The sequence below is a fragment of the Tetrao urogallus genome (genome assembly GCF_951394365.1).
Source record: "Tetrao urogallus genome assembly, chromosome: Z".
NCBI lineage: Eukaryota > Metazoa > Chordata > Aves > Galliformes > Phasianidae > Tetrao > Tetrao urogallus.
In genome coordinates this window covers 23,657,419-23,682,325 of record NC_136816.1, presented here as the reverse complement: position 1 = coordinate 23,682,325, position 24,907 = coordinate 23,657,419, and positions in this window count along the sequence as shown.

Here is a 24,907-nt window from a genome sequence, read left to right as displayed (position 1 = left end):
CTGAATTTTACTGTTTGTTTGTTGTTTTTTTTGTTTACCTCAATAATATTCTCAGTTAGAATGGATGAGGGGAAACATAGTTCTTCACAAACTATGACATGTGCACATACAATCCAGGGTATTAAATAAACATGGATTCAGGATTTAATAATGATGATAGTTCTGTATAAAATCATCCCTCTAGTGGTGAACACAGAATTATCACTCTTGCACATAGAAGCAGGGTGTACAATGTGGAAAGATATAGGGAAAATTCTAATTGTTCTTTTAAGTTTCAAATATTTGTCATATTTCAGTCATTTTAGAAATGTATTGTCAGTTGTCCAGTCCTTTGTTTTGTTAGCTGATTAGCTCATTTCTCATTCTGCTCACATCTTCTCTCCTAAAAGAAAAAACAAAGCTCACTTTAAATAAAAACAAAGAATTTTCAATACAACGGTTTTCTAAGCCTTGGATTCACTTCTTGATGTTGCTGCTGACAGGCAGCTGTGTCTGGGACGTACCAGCTAGCTCTAAATTTCATTCCTGAGACTCTTTATGTGATCTTTTAGTTATAAAACTCCTTATCTGATAATATAGCCAAACCTGTATCTGAGAACATAGTCCAAAAACTATAAAGTTGAACAGCTTGAGTATCTTCATCATACAAAGATAATTGCAGTGTGGTATTTAAAGCAAATACTGTAACAGAAATACATTGTCTTACAGCTTGTTTTCCAGGCAAAATGTTTCTTTTTTGGGGGGGGGGGGGGGGGGGGTAGGAAGGAGTGTTGATGTTCTGGGTTTTTTTAATTGTTGTTTTCTGTATGTTCTCTATTCTTACAGTAACGCATATCTGGACAAATTTCTTTGCTCCCCCATGAGTGGACTGTTTCCAGTGGGATCTTAATTTCCATCTTCACACAAGCATCTCCCCAAATACCAGTTCAGGGAATAGCTCTGTGGGTTCTGAAATGGACTGAGATGGAGTTCTAAGTATCTCTGGGACCTACCTTGTTGAAAGTACCCATGTCTCACAAGAACTGAGGAAAGATGTGGGTAAAGTTTACTGTTACAGAAACAGCATCAAATAAAAGACATAGGCATCATTTTATCTTTTCTCCTTTCACTTACTGAACAGTCTTAATCTTTAGCTATGAAGTTTTTTTCTCTTTTGCCCTTCTGATTCTCCTTCCCATTCCACTGTAGAGAAGTGACTAAGTAATTTTGGAATGGTTTACTTTACAGCCAGAGTTAAACTAGCACAAATTGATTTTCAGACCATTATGATATCTAGGGTTGAAAGTGCCATGCCTATTGTTGGTCCTTGCTTCCAGTGAAAATGGCTTCGGATAAGTTCTTTGTGATACCCTTCAGAATATCCTTAAGATTATCAACAGTTGCACACAGGAAAAAGTTGATTCACCTGCATGATGCAAAAGGCTCTAGAGCACTCCTCAAGAATTGGCCTTTGACCAGAAGAAACTCTTCCTTCAGAGGCTAGCCCTTAAATGAGCCCAGGGAAGTGTCATGTGGGAAGCACAAGTGAACTGCTTGCACCTGTGCTTCCTGGGCCATCCAAATGCTGGTGCCCATGTGAGTTGTACAGAAGCAGAACATTCAAATACAAACAAATACAAAATACAAATGAGAGGACCATGATTTACAGAAGTTTTGTGCCTATATGCAGCAATTTCTACTAAAAAAAAATGTAGCTTACTTTGGAGCAATTTTTTAAAATATTGTCTTAATTCAGATAACAGATATGAAGAGAAAAAAATACAATAAACATGGAAATAACAAGTGAGACTATTTCCATTATCTAACTGTTTTTCAGAAGTGTTGAAGAACAGCAAAGAAATATAGCACTTAACATTGCTAAGAATGACACCTAAGGCAGTAGTAATTTCATGTAAGGCAAATCCTCCAAACCTGTTGATACCGGTGCACCCAAGCAGTGCAATTTTTTTTTTTTTTTTTTTTTTTTTTTGTGGGTTGTTCTTTTTTTTTTTTTTCCAGCAATTTAGGAGAGTATTCAAAAAATTGAATTCTGAACCCATTTCAGAAATTTGGTATTTTTCCTTTTTTTCTTCATTAAATATCACATCAGTATTTTCATCAGAACTCCAAAATCTAGCGCAGATACCTAGTGCCCCCAGAATACTGACTCCTCTTGAATGTGCTATGAATGGAAATCTGTGTGAGTGATCTGTTAGCACAGCTTCCAAGCCCACTTCCTCTCTTCCCCATCTCTTCACAATGACAACAGCTTTGTTCAAAGCTTTGTTACAGTTTCAGCATCCTAAAGGAGCCAAATCACCCTTTGTGTTGATGATGGCCTACTACCTTATTGAGGTGACTTTTGCTTTGCCTCTCAGAAAATTTACCTAAAGTTCAGTTCAGGACTAGGTAGACATAATGAGAATCCTTACCTGTTTAAAAGAAAAATATTTATTTTCTCTTCAGGAGGTACCTTACTGAAGAATGTGAATTGGGGTGCCTGTAGGTTAGATCATTGTTATCATAGAGGTAACTCTACTAAGAACTGTAAAAAACAAACAAACAAACAAACAAACAAACAAAAACAAACAGAAACCACCTAACAAGGTCTAACAATGTTAGAAACTGCAAAGGAGCTCCTTCACATTTTTCTTCCTGAAAAAAATAATCTCTTCCAATGTGTTTGACATACTGTACTTCCTTATATTCCTTAGTACTGCCAAGCCAAGACTGGAAAAGTAATGTTTCTGAGGGAAAAAAAAAAGAAGAGAAAAAAAAGCCAGTCTAAACTTTACAATATACCCTGCAGAAATTCATGACCCCTTCAAGGAGAACAGAGAGGCTAATCCCTAAATATGCTTCCCATGCAGTTTCTGAGCACACGTAAGTAAAGCAGTCAAGTTACCATTGTGTACAATTGTGTACAAGGCCCCAGAGAGTCCAGGAAGGACACTGAGATCCAACAGCAGTAATTCAGTATTATCCCTACGCCATGACTTTCCATTATGGTTTATTCTTCATCTCCTTTGGCAGGACAGCTGTGCTGCTGAGTGAATTGGTAATGCTGCCCTCTAGTTCACACCCAGATATGCAGCTCTCTGATAGCAATGCATCCCGGGCTCTCACTGTCAGAGTACTAGCTCCTTTGAAGGTTTCCTCTGCCCCATAAAGTCTCACCCATGCATCGCCCAGGTACCCACCTCCTCCTATGGTTTTTATCCCTCTGCAACTCCTTCCACTCTCTCTGCTAGTCTCTCCTGGCATAATACACATGTCTGGGGGAGGCAGGGCAGAGATCTTCATGTCTGTAGAAATGGCCATTACTTGATTTTGCATCCTCAGGCTGCTCTGAAATATAAAGCAAGAAGACATAGTAACCAGATAAATTCCCCAGCCTCTTCTCAGAAAGTTACTTGAAAAGCACATTAAATTTTCTTGATCTTGACTTTTCCTTTTTTAGAAAAGAAGAAGACCAAAAATAGACTTTCTGATTACAGTGCGAAACCTATAAAGGGAATGCTTATTAGTTTGTGTAGCTCTGCCAGCCCAGAGATGAAATGAGTCATTGAAGTGTCAGAACGTTGCATCTACTGCTTTTTCACTGCTCTGACAGAAAATTATTATCATCTGCATGATGTTCTAGTTGGAGGACACCTAATACCAGAGGCCATTGCTACCAAAAACTTACTGGCTTTTGGCCAAAGGCTTCAAAGACAAAGAAACAGAGCATGCAAGACTCTTTCTTGTTATTTGGGGTAGACAAATATAAATAATCTTCTTAATTAATTAAACACAGTGAGGAAGTGAAGATGCTAGGACCTCAGTGCTGATCCCTGAAATAAGCGCTTCACCAGTTACTTCAGCAATGCCAGGATTTCAAAATGGAACAGGGAATTGATGTACCATACGATAGAGGATTATGGGTGTAAAATGTACTTAAACAGCCTGTACAGTAAAATATCACACTTTGGTATACTCAGTTTGGCTGTTTGTTGTTTATAAAAACTAAAAATAAATACATAAGACACTTCCAATAGGTAGCATGCCATTTCTACTTCTCCCATGGGAAATAAACTTTATTTGACAGAGAGCAGTGGCTTTTTGGGGAAGAAAAAAAAAAAAAAAAAGTGCAGACATAAACTGTATGTACTGAGGCATGAAGTCACATATTTAGAAGACTAGAGCTACCAGCACAGGAAACTGTTTTCCAGAGCTTGTTTAATAACAGAGCCATAGGAATACAGGTCTGGAAGGAGGAAGCGTTGCCTACAGAAAATATCTGTGCAATTTATGGGTACACTGCTACATCTAAGAATATGTGCCTGTGGAGGAAAAAAAAAGAAGAAAAAAAAAGTAATTTTCCAGTGAATGGTAAAAATGGGGGAGGGTTTCACCATTATCTCCAGTGAAACTCAAAGAATGGACCCTGGGACCACGTCTCCTTTTTTTGAGTTGGGAATTTCAGTAGACAGGTTGACTAAGTGGGTGAAGATTGAAATGTGTGCTCCCTCCACATCTCTGCCATTGACCAGCTCACTGTTTGTAAATCCACTGGCACTGCAGTTGTCACAATGTGCTTTTTTTGTTGTTTTTTTTTTTGTGTGTGTTTGTTTTTTATTTTGTCCTGCCAGGCAGGATGTGATCTCAGCTGGGAATCCTGGAACTACAGTAAAATAAATGACTTAATGATTCAGAACAGAAAAATAAATCAACCTCTCCCTTCTTTCCCAGAGACTCAAGCAAAGGATGCCATATATACTCCCAAACCATGTATATTCTAAGAAAACTACTAAACTAAATGGGCCATTTCCCACCTTCATTCCCTCTAAGAGACTACCAAACAGCAAAACCTTGCTCCAACAAATCACTAAAAGAAAATAACACCGAGTTTCTGTCCTTGTACTGAATTCCTACCTTTACATTGCGTTGAGATCTTAGGAACAGATCTCTCCTTACCTGGCAGACTTTCCAACAACTATGCTCATCTAGCATAAAGACAGCTACATCCTACTTTATTTACCAACTGAACTTTTAATATATTAGGAGAAAAAAATGTTATGGACAGTTCAAAAGAATGTCATCCAGACTAAACTTGATTTCAATTCATTTTGGTGAATGAGACTGAAGATGCAATGGGATACTTGGTATTGGTCCCAAGATTTTTGGTTATACCATATATCCCCAATGAAGTGATGACACTGTTAATAGCTGATCTAAATGTACAGTTACAAAGTGCTGTAGAAATTACAATAGGTAGAATGTTACTGTAAATAAACAAATAAGTGAATTGCATGACTAGGTAATAATAAGATGAATTCTGTTTACACAAAATTTGCAGAGAAATAACTTAATAGGTAAGTGTTAACATTTTGGGTGGGTACTGGAATCATAGGATTTCAAAGTAAAAAGCTGTAGCAAATACATAACTTAGGGTAGTAAGTACATAAACTTCAAGTAAAAAGTGGCAGGAAAGAGAAAGAATGACAGCTCAGGTTCTCTGCTCCATCTCTAATACTACAGAAAATTCAGTATGAACACTATTCTTTTTTAGATAATAATCAAATATAGGCACACACTGTACCAGCTCTGACTATCTCTTAAATAAAAAACAAACAACAGCAAAAACAGAAAAGTATCAACACAGCAAAATGCAGAAATAAAGAGAAATATAGAGTTGGTGCTTACTGTCACTAAGATCCTAAAGGGCTATATCTACTGGATTTAATATTTACAACTCTATATAGGCAAAAACAGTTATTACTATTTTTCTGCAGATGATAGTGGGTCAATACTCATTTTGTAGATATTTGTTATGTTAATCTGTACTTGCTGTCATAATCATTGAGGAGCAGGAATATATCAGCCATAACTGAATGCACTTTCTAGTAGCAGTGAGTGTCTCCCGCTTAATGTATTTATTTATAACTTTCTACTTTTGGAAAACTTCTCCCCAAAAAAAGTCTAAGTGAGAGTAACTTTCGGCTTTGATTCATCTCTGGTTAGGGAGGAACAATGCAAGCAGTCATTTGGAAAGACAGAACAGCTGTTTATCAGTTTTACATACTCTGATTAAACCTGCCATTGAAACTAGGGGTTTGTAAAAAGTCTAGTAAGACAAAGAATACCCTGTTGTAGCTTAAACACCAGAGCCACAAGCAATCACATGGAATTGTCTAACAAAATGTAGCTTGTAACACAGAACTGTTGTTGACAATCTTATTTCTATTTTCACACCTTTATATTTCCTTAATTCCAAAACGGATGACAATCTAGCCATTCTGTGTATTCAATTACCCACTGAATAACTTCCCATTGGGGATTCCCACTTGAATTTGGCCTGACAGCTTCAAGGCATGGTGAACCATGTTTGCCATTCTTTAAATAATGACTTTGACTGTCATAAGTAGTCTCATTAGAAATTAAATCATCATTCTCCAGCTACAGCTTTAGGGCAGGTACTGCATCTTGGCCACTCTAAGCTCTCTCCCCCTACAGCGGCTATATAATGTCAGAACTGATAAAACAAGAAGCTAGCTTTCTGCTACAGTCACTGACTCAGGACGACTTTGCCAACCCAAGGTTTGCAACTAAAGGTTTGCAACGCTTGGAATAATCAGTTTAGAGATGAGTATGGAGAAAGAAAAAATTTTACTGAAGAAAGAAAGAAGACCAGAAATATATATACTCTGTACCTGTAAAAAAAAAGTACTTTCATGCCCTTTTTGCAAAGATATTTATTTATTAATATCTACTTTTATTATCTTTACATGCAAACTGAGGAAAAATTACACATAGATCACTGAAGAAGGGCCAATGAAACTGAAAAATCCTGAATGTTTCATAACACTGCAAGGCTAGAGGGAATAAGGATTTTCTTCTGATCATCTTATCCAATTCAAAGCATGTTTTTCTTTCTAACAGGTGTAAAGACTAACCTAGCAAGGCACTTTTTGAATAAAACTCAAATTTCCTTCTCTGCCTTTTTTTTTTTTTTTTTTTTCCCATTTCTGTATCTAATTAGCAATTTTATGAATATGTATTAGTAAGGACAGGAGCTAACTTCAGTTTTTCAAAGTTATTATTAACACACTTAATATGATCAGGTGCCATTTGTTAATAGGTCAAAAGGTTTCCAGATGAATAAACGATCCTTGTTGGTAAAAGATCCAAGAGACATCAGTCCTTCTCCATTCTTATTATATGTTTTGATGTCACAAAAGGTCTTTTGATCATTTAGAAATTGCACAGGTTTTATGCATCTGCAATAGAAGCGATTGGTGTTTTTTATCTGGATAGCAGTGTTAATTGTGTGATTATTAAAGCTAATAAGATTATTGCATTTATTGCTATAAATGTTACTTCTAATAGCGCTGTTATTTTACTGCAGTTGTCAAAAAGTCCAAAAAGTGTGCATGAAGAAAGGAAAACAGGGAACAGAATTTTGCTCTGGACCATTCAGAACTCAGAATCAGACCTCTGAAAAAGCTTTTGTTTGAGCACCTATACAACAGAACTTCCTCACAGTATATCTCTGCAGGTGAGTCTGAAACAAAATATCCAACTTAAGTTTCCACCAAGTATCCTTCACCTTTATGTCCCACTCTGAGAGCAGTGAAGAAAGAAAGAGATTTCTCCACACATCTAAATAGCTGAAAGTTCACGAAAAAATGAGGCAACCTTTCTGCTTGGAAGTCTGCTGCCATCCTGAGTACCTAAACTCCCAATTCATGGCCAGAATGGATGCAACAAAAGACAGAATACTGCGCAGAGAAATGTTTTGAGCTGCACAGAACATGTTCCTTTGGATTTCATTTGAAACCCACTGTGCTGGCAATGTTTTGAGATATGCATCGTTGGCCTAGCAGATATGCTTAGTCCTAAGGTGGACAGAACATTTGAGAACAGAGGAGTTGAAAATGAAATGATTATACAGTTCATGAGCTATTCTGTGCTCTCTGCATGCCAAGATTCTGTTCAACTACAAATCTACAAAAGGCTCCGCTCCCCTGCAAAACATCACAAACATTCTTTGCCACTTTTCCAAATTTTCATTTGTTCCAGAAAAGCATACTTCATACTTGCGTTGCGCATGCAGAAGGTAAGATAAACATACATAATAGATACACATTTCATATATATATATATATGTATATGTATATAGCAGCTCAATAAAGGTTTTAGCAAAGATGTGCTTGCCCACCTTAAGTGCCAAAAGGTATTTGACAGATACCTTTGATTTTAAACTGTGAGTCAATGATTGAATATTAAGTAGAAGCTTTCTCTCTATAATTGTTATCTATTTAGAATGCATTTTTTTCCTTGAAGAAGAAGGCAACTCTTATATTATAATACTAAGAAATCAGGCTTTGGTTTTAGCCTGCTACAGCTGCACTCACACCAAAGAAGTATATGGCTGCTCATTCCTGTGGACAGCTTAATCTAAAAACCTAGCCGCCCTCACTTAGCTCACTTTCATGTTGTTCATGGAGTTCTCTGCATTTCTATCTTTGGTCTGGCTTTACAGTAGCAAAATCAAATCTAAATATTCTGTTCTAATTATGGTAGACATAGTAGTTAGAACCTTTTACAAGATTTCTGTGCTATAACCAGGAGAATGTACAAAGGATTAGTGACTGGACAAGAAAACATTAAAAAGTCTTGAGAATCTGTGTTTTCCTTTTTGTTCCACTAATTAGACAAACTAAGCCACAACAGAGACACTTTACAGGTGATAAAAGGTGGAAGCAGGCCTCAAATACACCTCTGGATGATATCTTGGCTAATATGAAGGCCGAGGTTTAAGGCCTAACCAACATTAGAATTTGAGTTTGGATTTACCAGAATTGAAATTTTACAGTGGTATCTTGAAGCTTCATAACACTGGGAGAAAGGTGTTGCAGCTGAACTTCTAATTTAGCATTGTGAACACTGGAGTTTTGCTCTGCCCAGCACTGTTCAATTCTCGTGCAATTTGGAGAGAGAAGATGAGCTACTCTCCACTTTGGTGTGCTGCCTCAATCTCTAACTTTTCCTAGCTAGATATTCTGAATGAGCAAAAGCACAGAATGCAATTCTCAGGGATAATGTTTATACACGTGGCACATCTGTAGGGTGAAATAGCACCACTAAAATTTGAATAGTATCTCAAAGGAAGATAAACTAATCCAGGTTTCAACACTATGTAAAAGCGCACAGCACGGAATGAGTTAATTCTAAAAATCAAACCCAGAATATATTGCATCCTGAATGCACGTCTAAAAGAGGCACATCATCAAGCATCATTTGCCAGTGTTCTCGCCTACTACACCTGACTAAAACTTCTGGACAACACTTTCCTCAGTGAGGAGGTATGAGCTCCATGAGAAAAACTCTATGAAAAGATGCAGCCTCTGAAAAATGTAACAGAAGCTTGAATTAGCTGAAGCCTGGAGCATGCTGCAAGTCCTTGATTTATAGGGAGAGGGGGATCACAGTAAAAGGTCTGTTCCTGATTTCAAGGACTCACATGCTGACAACGGAATAAAATGGAGATTGGAGCAATTCAACTTCAACAACATAGGCTATAGTGCTAGAATTGCAAGACTGGACTCTTAGGGGCACTGTCATCATTTAGGTCAGACAAACTCTGATGATTATGAGAAAAGCCAGCTGAGTAATGAAACATCCAACACAAGCACTGAAAACCAGTGACAGTAACTGCTATTGCATTATTACAGGTGATGATAAATCATGGCATCAGTGATTTATGATTTAGTTCCTAACTTGCAGTTGTGTCTCAAGTCTTAGTCTGGGAGCTACACTCATGGTTAATTTGTGGTCACCCCATAAATCATAGAATCATAGAATCATCAAGGTTGGAAAAGACCTAAGAGATCATCCAGTCCCACCGTTCACCTATTTCCAATAGCTCCCACTAAACCATGTCCCTCAACACAACATCCAGCCTTTCCTTGAACACCCCCAGGCTCGGTGACTCCACCACCTCCCTGGGCAGTCCATTCCAGTGCCTGACCACCCTTTCTGAAAAGTAATACTTCCTCATGTCCAGCCTGAATCTCCCCTGCCGTAGCTTGAAAATAAATAAAATGTAAATAAATGTAAAAAATGTAAAAAAATGTAAATAAAATACACTGAAGTTGTTTAAGGTTAAGAAAGTAGATATTTTGTGCTGTTGATAAAATAATAGATGTTTCTGGACATATTCATTACTATATAGCTGAATTGACACATTTGGACCTTGTTCACCTATCTTTTTTGCATGGGTCTTAGAAGACCTAACACAATAACTCTCCCTAACACAATAGCTCTCCCTAACACAATAAAACATCAGTTGTATTTATATTCAATTCAATTATTCAGAAAAGTAGTGAAATTCCAAATGGTGAAGAACTGAAAAGAAAGAAGAATATTTATAAATGGAATTCTTAAACTCAATTAAATGAATAACTGTAACTAACAAATCTCTATAACAAACGCCTAAACATAAATATGCTTGTGTAAATATACAAAGTAAAGCCACAGTATAGCACATTAAACACCTTCTGTCCAAATGAAAATGAAGGTGTAAGTAAAAACAGCCATACAGGTCTTAATATTAATAAACATTAGTTTACAGAATCATAGAATTTCCTTAAAGCATTCCCAGCCCTTCCAGATTCTCATGCCCTCCAGAACTGCCTCCGAAAGAGGCCAAAGTCTGCCCTCCGGATGTCCAGGGTGGCAGCTCTGCTGACACCCCTCCATGGTTCAACAATAATAAAAAATCCAGCATCTTGTGATCATTCTGTCCCAGACAGCCTCCAATCTTAACATCTCCCACAAGACCTTCTCTGTTAACAAACAGTAGGTCTAGGATTTTGCTTCCCCTCTTTGGCTCCTTCGCCAGCTCTGTGTCAGAAAATTATCTCCCACACACTCTAGGAACCTCTGGGACTTTCTGCTGTCTATAATTCCAGCAAATGTCTGGGAAGTTGAAGTTCCCATGAGAACAAGGGGTAGAGAACTCGAGACCTCTCCCAACTGTCTACAAAGTGTTTTATTCACCTCTTTATTAACCATCCTGTTGGGTGGTCTGTAGTAGACTCCCACGATAATGTCAGTCTTATTGGCCTTCACTTTTACTCTGACCTTTAAGTATGATGTAAACTATATAGAGGAAGAGGTGGGTATTATTCTGGTTTCAGCCAGAAATAAATTTTCTTCACAGTGGCTAGTGCAATGTTTGGATTTAGGAGAAAAATAATGTTGATAACGTATCAGTGTTTTAGGACTTGTCAAGAGGTACTTTCACAGTACCAAGGACTTTTTTGTTTTTTCATGATGTGCTGCCAGCAAGGAGGAAGCTGGGAGATTACACAACCAGGACAGCTGACCGAAACTGGCCAAGGAGATACCCCATAACATGGAGCATCATGCAGAATAATAACTTGGGGCAATTGGATGGGAGATGGGTACTGCTGAAGGAGTGGTGGTGAGCCTTTGCATTGTGAACCACTTTTGTATATTCTATTATTATTATTATTACTATTATTATTATTATTTAATTGCCTTTTCTGTCCTATTAAACTGTGTTTATCTCAACTCACAAGTTACACCTTTTTCCAATACTCTCTCCCATCTCACTGAGGAGGGAGTGAGGAAACAGCTGGTCTGGTGCTATGCTTAGTGTGTACCCTAAGTGCTTCTCCCGGATCCAGCATCATTCCTTTCATCAGTTTCTTATAATAGTATGGGGAGATTCAAGCTAGAGAATGTTGTTATTAGTGCAGTGATATTAACTTTTCACTGGATAGCAGAATTTGAGCTAGAAAAAGTCTTTGTTCCACCTTTTACAGTAGAAGTAAGCAAGCAAGGAACTCATTTCTTTCACATCACTTCAGAAAGATGCTAGGACTTAAAACAATCATCTTGCAAATGTAATCAGTGCTATGACATCTTAAAATAGGTAAGAAACACTAGAAAAAGCCAAGGGCAAGGTATGACAAACATCCTTGTGATCTTGAAGAATGTGGACCTGGCAAAGAGTAGGGTCAGGACCCTAACCTTTGGGAGAGCAAACTTTAGGCTGTTTAAGGAATTATTGGGTGAGATCTCCTGGAAAGCTGTCCTTAGAGACAAAGGAGTGGGAGAAAGCTGACGACTCCTTGGACGTGTTCAAGGCCAGGTTGGACGGGGTCCTAGGCAACCTGATCTAAATGTGTATGTTTGGTGGCCCTGCTAGGCAGGGGGGTTGGAACTACATGATCCTTGAGGTCCCTTCCAACCCGGGTGATTCTGTGATTCTGTGACTCTTTAAAGATGCACAAAAGAGCACAAGAACTCACCTTCTGTCTGAATAAGAAAACAGACAGGGGATGTAGGAAACTCACATGGCTAAGGACCTGCAGGTCAGACTGAAGGAAAAGAAGGGATTGTGCTGGCTGTGGAAACAAGGGTGTGTCACCTGGGGATAATACAGGGATACAGCTATCCAGACTTGGAGAGAGAGGATTTAGGGAAGCCAAGGCACAGATGGAATCGAACTTGGCAAGAGATGTTAAAAACAACAACAAGAAGAGATTCTGTAGTTTCATTGGCCAGAAGAGTCAGGCCAGAGAAAGCATGCCTTCTTTTCTAAATGAGAAAGGAGAACTGGCTACAATAGATATGGAAAAGGCTGAGGTATTAAATGAGTTTTTTGCTTTGGTCTTCACTGGCAGCCAGGATTCCTGTATTTCTCACACTGAAGCCTGCATTCCTGAACCTCTAGGTTAGAACTGGGAAAGTAAATCAACCTCCACCCCCTTGCTGTAAGAGCAGAGTAAGTCCAAGACCACCTCAACAGACTGAATGTGTGTAAGTCTATGGGCCAGATGACATGTATCCCAGGGTCCTGAAGGAAGTGGCTGATGTGGTTGCTGAGCCACTCTCTGTCATCTTTGAAAAGTCATGGCTGTCAGGCAAGTCCCTGGGAATGGAAAAAAGGAAATGTCACTCCTGTTTACAAGAAAGGGAGCAAGGTAGACTGAGGGAAATACAGGCTGGTGAGCCTCACCTCTGTGCCTGGGAAGATCATGGAACAGGTCCTCCTAATAGACATGGTAAGGCACATGAGGGATGAGTGGGTGATCCAAGATAGCCAGCATAGCTTTACCAAGGGTAGGTTGTGCCTGACCAATCCAGTTGCCTTCTATGATGGAGTGACAGCATTGGTGGACAAAGAAAAGGCAACCACTGTCATCTACCTGGACTTGCACAAGACCTTTGACATGGTCCCCCACCACATCATTATCTCTAAATTGGAAGGAACTATTCGGTGGATAACGAATTGGTTGGAAGGCCATAAACAAATAGTTGTAGTGAATGGTACTGCATTCAGGTGGAGGCAGGTAACGAGCAGTGTCCCTCAGAGGTTTATCTCAGGACCAGTGCTCTTCAAAATCTTCATCATGACATCAATAATGGACACAAGTGCACCCTCAGTAAGTTTGCCGATGACACCAAGTTCAGTGGTGCGGTTGGCACATTAGAAGGAAGGGATGCCATCTAGAGGGACCTTGACAAACTTAAAAAGTGGGCCCATGTGAATCTAATGAGATTCAGCAAAGTAAAGTGGAAGGTTTTGCACTTCAGTCAGAGTATATGCATACAGAATAGGATAAGAACTCCTTGAGAGTAGCCCTGCAGAGAAGGACTTGGTGGTCCTGGTAGATGAAAAACTGAAAGTCAGAAGTGTTTTCTTGAAACTTGGAAGACCAATGGCAACCTGGGCATCATCAGAAGAGGGGTGGCCAGCAGGGACAGGATTGTCCCTCCCTACTCTGCCCTCATAACGTCCCATCTGGAGTACTGTATCCAGGTCTGGGGACCTCAATACAGGAAAGATGTGGAGCTGTTGAAGAGGGTCCAGACAGGACCTCTCCTATGCAGGCAGGCTGAGACTTCATTGCAGCCTTCCAGTATTTAAAAGGGAATTATAAATAGGAGGAGAATCAACTTTTTACAAGGATAGACAGTGATAGGACAAGAAGGAATGGTTTTAAGCTCAAGGAGGAAAGGTTTAGATTGGATGTCAGGAGGAAGTTCTTCGCAGATGGAGTGGTGAGGTGTTGGAACAGGCTGCCCAGAGAGGTTGTGGATGCTCCATCCCTGGAGGTGTTCAAGGCCAGGTTGGATGGGACCCTATAAGTAAACTGGTCTAGTACCAGATCTGGAGATTGGTGGCCCTGCCTGTGGCAGAGGGGCTGAAACTTGCGATCCTTGGGGTCCCTTCTAACCCAAGCCATTCTATGTTACTGTGATTCTACGATCCTTAGAAAACAATGATGTCTGCATCCCGTATTTCCAAAGGTCTTGATAGTACATGCTACAAAGAGTGAGAAAAGAAAACAAGATTGCAGTGTTCCCTAACAATTCACCTTTTAAACAAGGTGAAGGTGAAGGACACATTTTTGAGTGCTGGATATATGTTTGGTGGGTAAGCAGGGTTGGTGCAGCAGTTAGTATCGCTACCTGCCAGCATGTGTCACTTTCACAGGCTGCTGACAAAGAGCAACAGTGGCAGAGAACCTTATGCCCCGGCTTCTGAGCCTTGCAGTCTGAAGCTCGGCAGGTGAACAATTGAGATTGAAGGTAGTATCCCTTAATACACTGTGTTATGTGCGTGGCAGTTCCTAAGCTGACTCGAGTGTCATTTTTCCATTTTGCTTCTGGAGATTGTCAGAGGAGCGAAGGGACATGTGGTGCTCATAGCTAACAAGATCTTGGCTATCTAATTCCTTACTTCAGCTAGCTAGATTGTTCAGCACCATTTGCTTGTAAAGCTGAATACAAAGGGTTGGTTATAGCAGCTGCTGCTGGTTCTACATTCACAAGGACAATCAAGGTAGCAGGAGCTACCTTTTACATTCTCCTCTTTAGCAACAGAAGAAAGAAGCCCAACTTCTAAGCTCTCAGCTGGCCATTTGTCCCAGATACTTGTTGTAAGATAGCTTTTGATTTTATCTGATATCCTGCCATTTAGTGTCTGTGTTTTTTCTAAGCATGTGCCATGTTGTTCAGATATTAGTTTTATCTCCATTCAGCAGGAAGTGTCCAGCACAAAACACTTAATGAGGACAAAGTTAATCCGTGTGAGCAAAGTCCCTACGGAATCAAAGAAGGCATTCAGGTGTGTAATCATATGACTGTTTGTCCATTGAAAACTAAAGTAAGATTGGTTTGAAATTTCTTGCAGTGATACTCCAGCATGAATCTGTAGGACTTAGAGAAAAATAAAATCCATAGGAGACAGTTAAATAGTGACAAAACTTTCACATTTTCACATAATGGTCTTAATGTATTTTAAGTGCTTCTTTACTGAAATCGTGTGTACCTAAAATGTGTATAGATTTACTGTATTTTTTGTAAAGCCTCAAAAGCTATTTTCCCTTTGCCAAACAAAACTCACATCTTCTAACATCAGTTTGTTTTGATAGCATAATCTACTCCCAGTGCAAAAAGAATTATTTTTGCTAGCATATTCATGACCACTGCATTCATAAAGCTGAAAGGAAAATTCTGCCTCAGACAGATCCAAACATCTGTAGAAACAAGACTCAAAACAAGGCTGTTTTAACTGTGTAGATGATTACAGGCTGTGCAAAACTTTTACATGGTGACTGTCAGTAGAGCTACACCAGCAGGAAAGCACATGGGCAGTTAGGGCTTTCATTACCTGAGTGTTCTTTGTGAAGAGTGTCCTCAGATACAGCAACATCTTTAGCATAACAGAGGAAAAGCTGCTCGTTCTTATCCTGTTAAATTCTTCTCCAACTTGCTATTATGATTACATTACTATCTTAGGCTTTTGTAATACACTCCTCAATTCCGAAACACTTTAACAGATGAATCCAGACTATACCCAAGGAGAAAAGAATGTATCTCAGAAATACTTCTAGGCAAAGGTAGAAATGAAAATAACTGAAAGCTGGCAAAAATTAAGAAGGAAGGATGTAATTCTAAAAAAAAAAAAAAAAAAAAAAAAAAAAGAGAGAGAGAGAGAGAGAGAGAAAATGTGCTTTGTGTTTAATCTTTGTGGAGATTAATACAAGTTCTGCAAATAAATGAATAAATAAATGGAAATTCTGGACATAGTGAAGTCTGTGAACTCCATTGCTCTAACATCTGGTGGTGCTAAAGTGATTCCTCTCTTCATAAGATCAGACTAATGGTATCATCTTGCCTGTAGTTCTTGATTAGTACATATCCAAACTTAATGCTTTCATCTCCTTTTGCAGTACTGAGCTGCACAATTTTGCAGGCTCTGTCACAACAGCATTACAATACCTCAACACAGCTTAACTTAGTATCAGTTGATCTCATCAGGCAGCAGCTGACATCTTCAAATTGCTCCAGCCTGCTCCAAGAGCCATCTGCAGGATTGTGAATTGCAAGCCTACTCAAGTGGCAACACTTCAAGGAGTAACAAAGTGTTCAGTCTTTGTTGCATTTCTTTTAAATCGCTTGAATCACACCTAGCAGTTAGACAAATAGCTCCAGAACAGCCAAGCTCCTTAATAATAGTCTGAGAACAATTTTAGCAATTGATCTTTCTAAGTGCATTCACGAATTTTTTTACCAATACCTAAGAGATTCTGATCTCTGTGTTGAGATGCAGGATTCCCATAATTTCATCTGAATTTTTAAATAATTTCTTCCTCAAGGGTTCTGTAAAATTCTGTTTTTCAATTGTACGTTTTTAAGAGTTATTAATAGTGTTCATACAGATTAATCATATACATTATAGCTTCAGTTTACTAATACTGGCTGTTGCACATAAGATGAATGAGTGGGTGCTCTCTAGTATTAGAGATCTAAGAGAAGGAAAAAAAAATGCAACAGTAATTTGAAAACCTCCCAAGCATTGTATGTTGGGCTGAATGAAGATCTACAATATCATCTAGAAAGTGTATTCCATTCTGTTTTAACCGGTGTAAAAACAGCAAAGTTTGATCAATTGATGGATATTTTCCATTAAAAAACAGCAACAAAAGAACCAAAACTCATCTATGCGTACACATTTTACATTTGCTACATCTGTTTGAAGTAGTTCAGTTCATGGTCTTCTATTTATTTAAGCTTTTGTTTACTTTTTAGTTTTTAGTTATTTTGGTGAGGGGAGTGAAATCCATTTGCTTAAGACTCCTTAATAGAATACATAGAATCACACAATGACATCTAAATGTTTCTTGAGAACCTCCAGGGATGGTGACTCTACCACCTCCCTGGGTAGTCCATTCCACTGTCTGACCACTCCTTTGAAGAAGAAATTCTTCCTCATATTCAACCTGAAGTTCGCTTGGTGCAATTAAAGGCCATTCCCTTTTGTCCTGTCACTAGTAATATGGGAGAAGGGGGTAATCCCCACCATGCCACAACTTTCAGGCAGTTAAAGAGCACTATAAGGTCCCCCCTGAGCATCTTCTTCAGGCTGAACAATCTCATTTCCCTCAGCTGCTCGTGTAAGACTTGTTCTCCAGACCGTTTGCAGCTTCACTGCCCTCCTCTGTACAGATTCCAGGGCTTCGATGTCTTTCTTGCAGTGAGAGGCCCAAACTGTATACAACACTCAAGGTGCAGCCTCACCAGTGCTGATTACAAGGAAACAGACATTTCCCTGCTCCTGCTGATTAGGTAAAAGAAACAATTCCTAATTGAGAGGTTCCCTGGTGACTGTTCTCCTTTTCACAGAACCGGACTACTCCTGCACACAAATGCCACCTGAGAAATTGCAGGCCTTATTCTGAAGAAAAGTGGCATTAGGAGAGTACCATTACGCCTTTTATTAGCACTTGGCTGCCAGGAACAAAAAAATCGCAGACTGTGACCAAGTCATAAAATTAGCTCATTTCAGACCATCTGAAAATGCTCCATTGGAGTTAGCAATGCTGATGTCTCTCTTCTTATTATCAGGGAAGCATGGCTAACATGAGCAGCTCACATCAAGAGGAAACAGTCTGCAGAACAAAAGTTTTATACTAGCAGTAGTATGGGGAAGCAGGTATTTCAGCTTCATGGAGACACTGTAGATATATCATCCTTTAGTAACAATTCAAAAAGTAGAGCTCACTTTCTGAAGGTTTAGGTTCATCCCTTACAGCATCTTCTTGCAAACCTGTCTTGTTTCACCCAGCATCCAAAAAGCCATCAGCTTTGCAAGAGCACTGTCACAACTGCTGTATACAGTAACACATCATTTCTCTCTGCTGTTTGGGACCTCTACTATGTCAGCAAGTGACTTCTCCTGTTCTCTTGTAGAGTTCTTTCTCCACTCTCTGCAGACTTTCATCCTGTGGTTGTCTGAAATTTTTTGATGCTGACTTCAAAATCTCACACATTCTGGTATTTCTTCAGTCCCTTTGTAAAAAATATTAGTTATGTAGAGTATACAAGAAGCATATGCTGATTTACGGCTATTTGGAACAATAAAGTACATTTCCTTTTATTCTGTAAGGGATATACATTGAAGAGATATCTCTGAGGCAGCTCTGCTTTTTAAGTCAATCACAACCAACACATGCTGCCTAATCAGCTACTTGCCAGCAATACTGCAAAGCTGATCTATTCTCACATATACTGATCACATCTCACACCTGTATCATTACCAGAGTAAGTTCAAGAACTGCAGCTCCATCACCTATCAAGTGTCCAACAAGAGAGTGCCAGAGATGTTTTTCGTGCTGAACCATGCACAAAATCAGCATTTTGCAATGAATTCAGAGAAATTCTTGAGCAGCACTTCAAGGGGTCAGTGAATTTCCAATCATAGCAGAAATACTACCCTCAACTAATGTACTGTTACTATTGACAAGTAAGACCATCTTCTCTTTCTTGGGGCAGTGGTATTTCAGATGCTCAAATCCCTAGTTATTTTCAGCTGCATTTCCCCAGTGAACACTACTAAAGCACTTTAGGATCTGCTTTGGTATTATGTGAAGATAGTCCATACAGAAGCATACTTATAAGAAAATTTAAATGTGAAGTAGTCTGCATGAGAGACAGTGAGGAAACTGTTACATTTTAAGTTTATCTCCAGCTCTGAGACTCTCTAACTTAAAGTTGTGAATCTCACCTGAAAAACAGAGCGAGAGGGATTTATGACTACCTTCCAAATCCTTTTAAGTGTGTGGTTTCGAGTGTTAGGTAGTGGCTTTTTTCACATTTAGCATAGAGGTAGATTCAGCTTCTCCTCATATACCCTACTCACAGGAATGCACATCAGGCTTTCTGCATTTTCAGGCTCCAGGATAGATGTTATCAGTAAATACAGGGATGCTTTGTCTGGAGAGAAAAGTAGAGTACTGAATTTCAAAAATATTTTGCATTAAAATTCTGCTGTGAATAAGTAGTTGCAGAGGAAGGATACATAAATGGAAGAAAATCTCCTTCTTAGCCAGTCAACAGAAGGCATCAAGATTCAAACTATTGAAAATGTGAGATTTCAGCAAATATTTAAAATTATCTTTCCTTTTGTTTAATTTCAAGATCACATGAAAGTATTATTCAGCTTAATGTTTAAGTCCAACCTGACCTACCAAGTCCCATCACCGAACCATGTCCTTTAGTGCCATAAGCACACATCTCTTAAATACATCTGGGAATGAGTATCCCATAACTTCCCTGTGCAGCTTATTGCAGTGCTTGACCACTCTCTCTGTATAAGAATTCTTCCACATGTCCAATTTGAATCTTCCCTGGCACAACATGAAACCATTTCCTTATGTCCCGTCACTTGTTATCTGAGAAAAGAGATTAAAGAGCTCTCCTTGCTAAAACCTATTTTCAGGTAGTTGTAGACAACAAATTCAACATATTTCCCCTCAGCATCCCTTTCTCTAGACAAAACATCCCATGTTTCCTCAGCTGTTTCTCATAATTTTACTTCACCAGCTTCATTGCTCTTTTCAGCATACGCAGGAGTGACTCAATATCTTTCTTGTAGTGAGGGTCTCCAAAATGAACATAATATTCCAATCTCAGCAGCTTAGTAAAAAATCATTTCCTTAATCCTATTGACTACATTATTTCTGAAAAAAAGCCAGGGCACCATTGGCTTGCTTGACCACTGGGGGACGCAGCTGGCTCACATTTAGCTGGCTGTCAACCAACACTCACAAGCCCTTTTCTGCCAGGCAACCCTTCAGCCACTCTTCCCCAGGCCTATACCACTGCATGGAGTTGTTGTGACCCAACCGTGTAACACAACACTTACCCTTGCTAAATGCCATGCAACTGAAAGTGAGCCTTTGATCCAACCTATCTATATCCTTCTGCAAACCCTTCAAAATCTTGAGTGGATATGTACTCCTACCTGACATGGTATTTTCCATTCACTAATGAAAATGTTGTATAAAACTGGTCCTAGTAGAGGGCTGGAATATAAGAATTATATTAGTATAAGACTGGAATATAAGACAAAGAGCAAACAGAGTCTAAAGATAAACAGGAGGTTCTTTAGTATGCGCTGTTAATCTTGTCACAATTGAGAAACCTTTCATCCTTTATCACTGTTGTTTGGGAGAGGTTAGGGCCAAACTTGCTGAGGGTGCACTAAATCCCATTGTCCATGCTGCCTATAAAGATGTTAAATAGCACTGGTCCCAAAATCGATCTCTGAGGAATGCCACACGTCACCAGTGTCCACTTGGGCACTGAGTCATTGACCACAACTCTGCGTGTGACCATCCAGCCAATTCCTTATCCAGTGAATGATCCATCCATCAAATCAATTTCTTCTCCAATTTGGTAAGCAGGATGTCATGTGATACAATGCCAAACACTCTGCACAAGTAAATACAAATAAAGAACATTCTTTTATAAGCTAGCCATAAGAGTTCCTACTGGTGAAATTCCCTAAGGTTGGTCATACTGGTTCATTCAAAAGCAACAAAACCTATAGTGGTCCCACAGTGGGTATTAACCTTTTAATGCAAAAACATGAAAGTTAATTAAAGTTTTTCCAACACAGCTGTTGAATGCATATATAGTTATAGGTCAGTAACACTGTATTCACACTGGTTAGTCCTTCAGCAGCAAGAGTTTCTGCTTTGCAACCTGGAGCGTACAACTTCAGTGTATGCAGATCGAAGGAGAGATGGTGTTTAAACATTAAATTCCACTTGAAGAAATAATAGATATTTCATCTTTGTCTAAGAAAAAAATGTATTCAGGTCACTGAAAGCCTAAATAAAAGTCTTTTGTCATGATATTATAACAACATAGTGTCAAAACTAAGGTCCTTCCAATAAAGTATTTCTGTACCTAAGATACATGCTCCTTATGGCTCACCTGCATACCTTCAAAGATAACCATTTTATTTGCTAGACAACTCTCAGTATACTTTAAAGAATATTGTTGTTTACTACCTAAATAAAAATTTTGCAATGGTTACAGTTACTAAAGGTTTACAGTTTACAGTTAGTCCTAGCATCAGCCACATGTGGCTGATACAGCAGCATGCTGGCAACTTATTCTTTCCACATGCCCAAAAAAAAGAAAAAATTTTTTCTGGAAGAAAACAAGCCTTCTTTAGGAGAAAAGATGCAACAATTGGCTGTTTTTAAATCTCTTCAAAGAAGATCTGATCTACACGAAGATACAGTGAAAACAAAAGAAAAACAGATTACACATGGGCCTCATCATTTGTACCTAGTTCTAGCAGCAGATGTTTTTGGTCATTTTTGGAAGACAAGGAGAGGGGAAGAGTAGCTTTCCTTGGATTAGACAAACATGCACCTGGTAAGTGCAGTAAATCTTTAGTTAATTAGTTTGGGAACATAGAGCAGCTTGTTTTCAATTAGAATTTTTGAGAGATTGTTAAAAATGAAGTCTCTTTGTAGCAGGCCAACACCTTTGCAGCTGCACAAAACCAAAACAAAACAACAAAACAACAAAAAAACCCTCATAAATCAGAGAAAAATAAACAAATTTCCATTTCAGTGTACCATACCCATCTATAGATAGATATATTTCTGCCTGTGAATTGTTACTGAGATTTTTTTGATACGTATTTAAGCCCTCAAAGACTGGTGTGGGAATCTGAACACTGGAAAATATCAGGAAAATCCACATATAGTGAGAACATTAAATCTAGACTTCATAAATGTTAATGCACCTGGGATCTTTTAGAGATGCGTGCTCTAGTTTTCATTGTTCCAGGTACACAGATCATGGAGAACACCACACAGGCTCATTTTTACTGTTTAAGAGTAAGAATTTCAACACCATTGTGAATGTTCTTGAAGATAAAACAGAGGAGAAAAAAGGTTCCTTTCCAAAGTTCTAACAGTTAGCAAAACAAAATTCAACACTGGATTATAGCATCTACTTTCTGAGTACAGGTGTAGAATCCTACGAAATAAATGCTTTCATACAGACTTACAATTTTGAAATAAACAAAAAGCAATAGGATAAGTCTCTACTTTTGGGGATTTTTTTTTTACATATCACCCACTCAAGAACAGAAAAAATCTGAAACACAGTGTTGACCTAAAGCCAGTCTCTGCAGCAAATAAGAACTGTTCCTCCATGCTTGCAGTAGGAAGCTTGAGTTTAGCAGCTTGCACAGACATGATCTTGTTCCTCAGTCATAACAGTTTCTAGGCACAAGGATTTGTAGCATGAAGGTCCTACACCTCAGCTAATTTCTGGCTTCTGCTGCAGTATTTTCAACACCAGAATATGTTAAAACCTGCACTGACTTCTGGTAAGTAGACCTAGCTTTTTCCAAAAAATGATGCATTTCAGTGTCCACAGAATTTTGAGAATGCACACACATGCCTCCAAGGTACATTCTGCATTTTTTAACTAGTTATGGCTATTTTTCAGCTGCAGATTGTGACCATTTATAAATTCATAGTTTGAAGGTCTAAAAGCAAATGCATCAACAGAGAAAAATGATTCAATGCAAACAGTGAAATGAATGGACAAGGCACAAAGCCTAGAATCAGAAGAAAAACTTTTGGGACACTGCTTATATGTTGGTGGTCATGTCTCCATAGTCAAGATGATTTAGGAATTTTACAAAAGCCATTCAATTTAATATTTAGCATATTTTACTTAGGGGAGTAAAATATCTCATACAAATGTATGAAGCTTCAGCACGTTTTCTAAAGCTGCTGCAGAGTTTGAATGCTGCATTTAAATGCTTGCAAAGCCTTCAAAGCCTTACTTAAATTCTTGCTTCATTCTTTTGCAATTCTTGAATATAAAAGTCTGTGTGAGTGGAATAAAGCTGTGACTGAACTGGCATTCACAAAGACCACATGCAGCTGTTTTATAACCCCATATTTCACCAAACTCCACAACTCACATTTTTATCTCACTCTGATATATGTAATTAAATATTTGAAATCAAACAACATTTCCTTTACAGTCTTAGATAATGACTGGATACACAAGATTAATGGTACAGTCCATCTCTTCTTCTACAAGAAAGGAAGGAGAGAAGGGAAAGAAAGGATGAAAAGACAAGCTTTTCATGGGCACATGCATTTACAGCTACAAATCCCAAACACAAAATACAACCTGACTCTATGGTTAGACATTCAACATTTTTTTTCAGAATAGGATAAGAACCTCATTCATCTTCTGAGCACTTACTCTTTACAAGTTTAAGCAGCAAATTGAATTAATATATTGACTTCCATAAAGGTTATTTTTAGAATATACATTTTACCTTTACATTACTAGAATCATAGAACATAGAACTGAGCTTGTAGCTGGGGATGATAAGGTTGAATCCCTATAATCATGGGAAGGGTTGACAGGGTAGACATCCTAGTGAGCGTCTACTATAGACTGCCGAACCAGGATGAAGAGACAGATGAGTGTTGTATGAGCAGCAGGCAAAAGCTCCATGATCACCGGCCCTTGTCCTCATGGGGGACTTCAACTTCCCCGATGTATGCTGGGAATACAACACAGTGCAGAAAAAGCAGTCTAGGAGATTTCTGTAGTGTATGGAGGATAACTTTCTGATGCAGCTGGTGAGAGAGCCTATGCGAGGAGCTGCCCCACTAGACCTACTTTTCACAAACAGATAATGTCTGGTGGGAGATGTGGAAGTCCAGGGCTGTCTTGTACAGGGTGACCATGAAATGGTAGAGTTCTCAATTCTTGGTGGAGCAAGGAGGGGAGCAGCAAAACTGCTGCTACCTTGGACTTCCGGAGGGCGGATTTGAATTGTTCAGAAGACTAGTAGGGGAAGTCCTCTGGGATTCAGTCTTAGAGAGTAAAGGGGTCCAAGATGGCTGGTTGCTCTTCAAGAAGGAAGTCTTAAAGGCGCAGGAATTGCCTATCCCCCTGAGCTGCAAAACGAACCGGCAGGGAAGAAGACCAGCATGGATGAATAGGGAGTTATTCTTGAGGCTCCGGGAGAAAAAAAGAAGCTACCTACTGTGGAAGAAGGGACAGACGACTCAGAAATAATACAGAGAAGTTGATGAGTGGAGAGAAAATCAGAAAGGCAAAAGCCCAGCTTGAACTCAGCCTGGCTGCTGGGGTAAAAAGGAGCAAGAAACTCTTTTATAAATACATCAACAGTAAGAGGAGGACTAAGGAGAATCTCCTTTCTTTACTAGATGAGGCTGGGAATGTGACCACTGAGGATAAGGAAAAGGCAGAGGTTCTGAATGTGTTCTTTATGTCTGTCTTTAAAGGTCAGACCAGTTGTCCTCAGGGTACTCCACTCTCTGACCTGGTAGTCTTGGCTGGGGAACAGACTAAACCTCCCACAATTCAGGAGGTAGCAGTCAGAGACCTACTACTCTAAATGGACTGCCATAAGTCCATGGAGCCAGATAAGATTCACCCGAGAGTGCTGAAGGAACTGGTGGAGGTGATAGCCGAGCCACTTTCCATTATCTATCAGCACTCCTTGTTGACTGGTGAGGTCCCAGAAGACTGGACA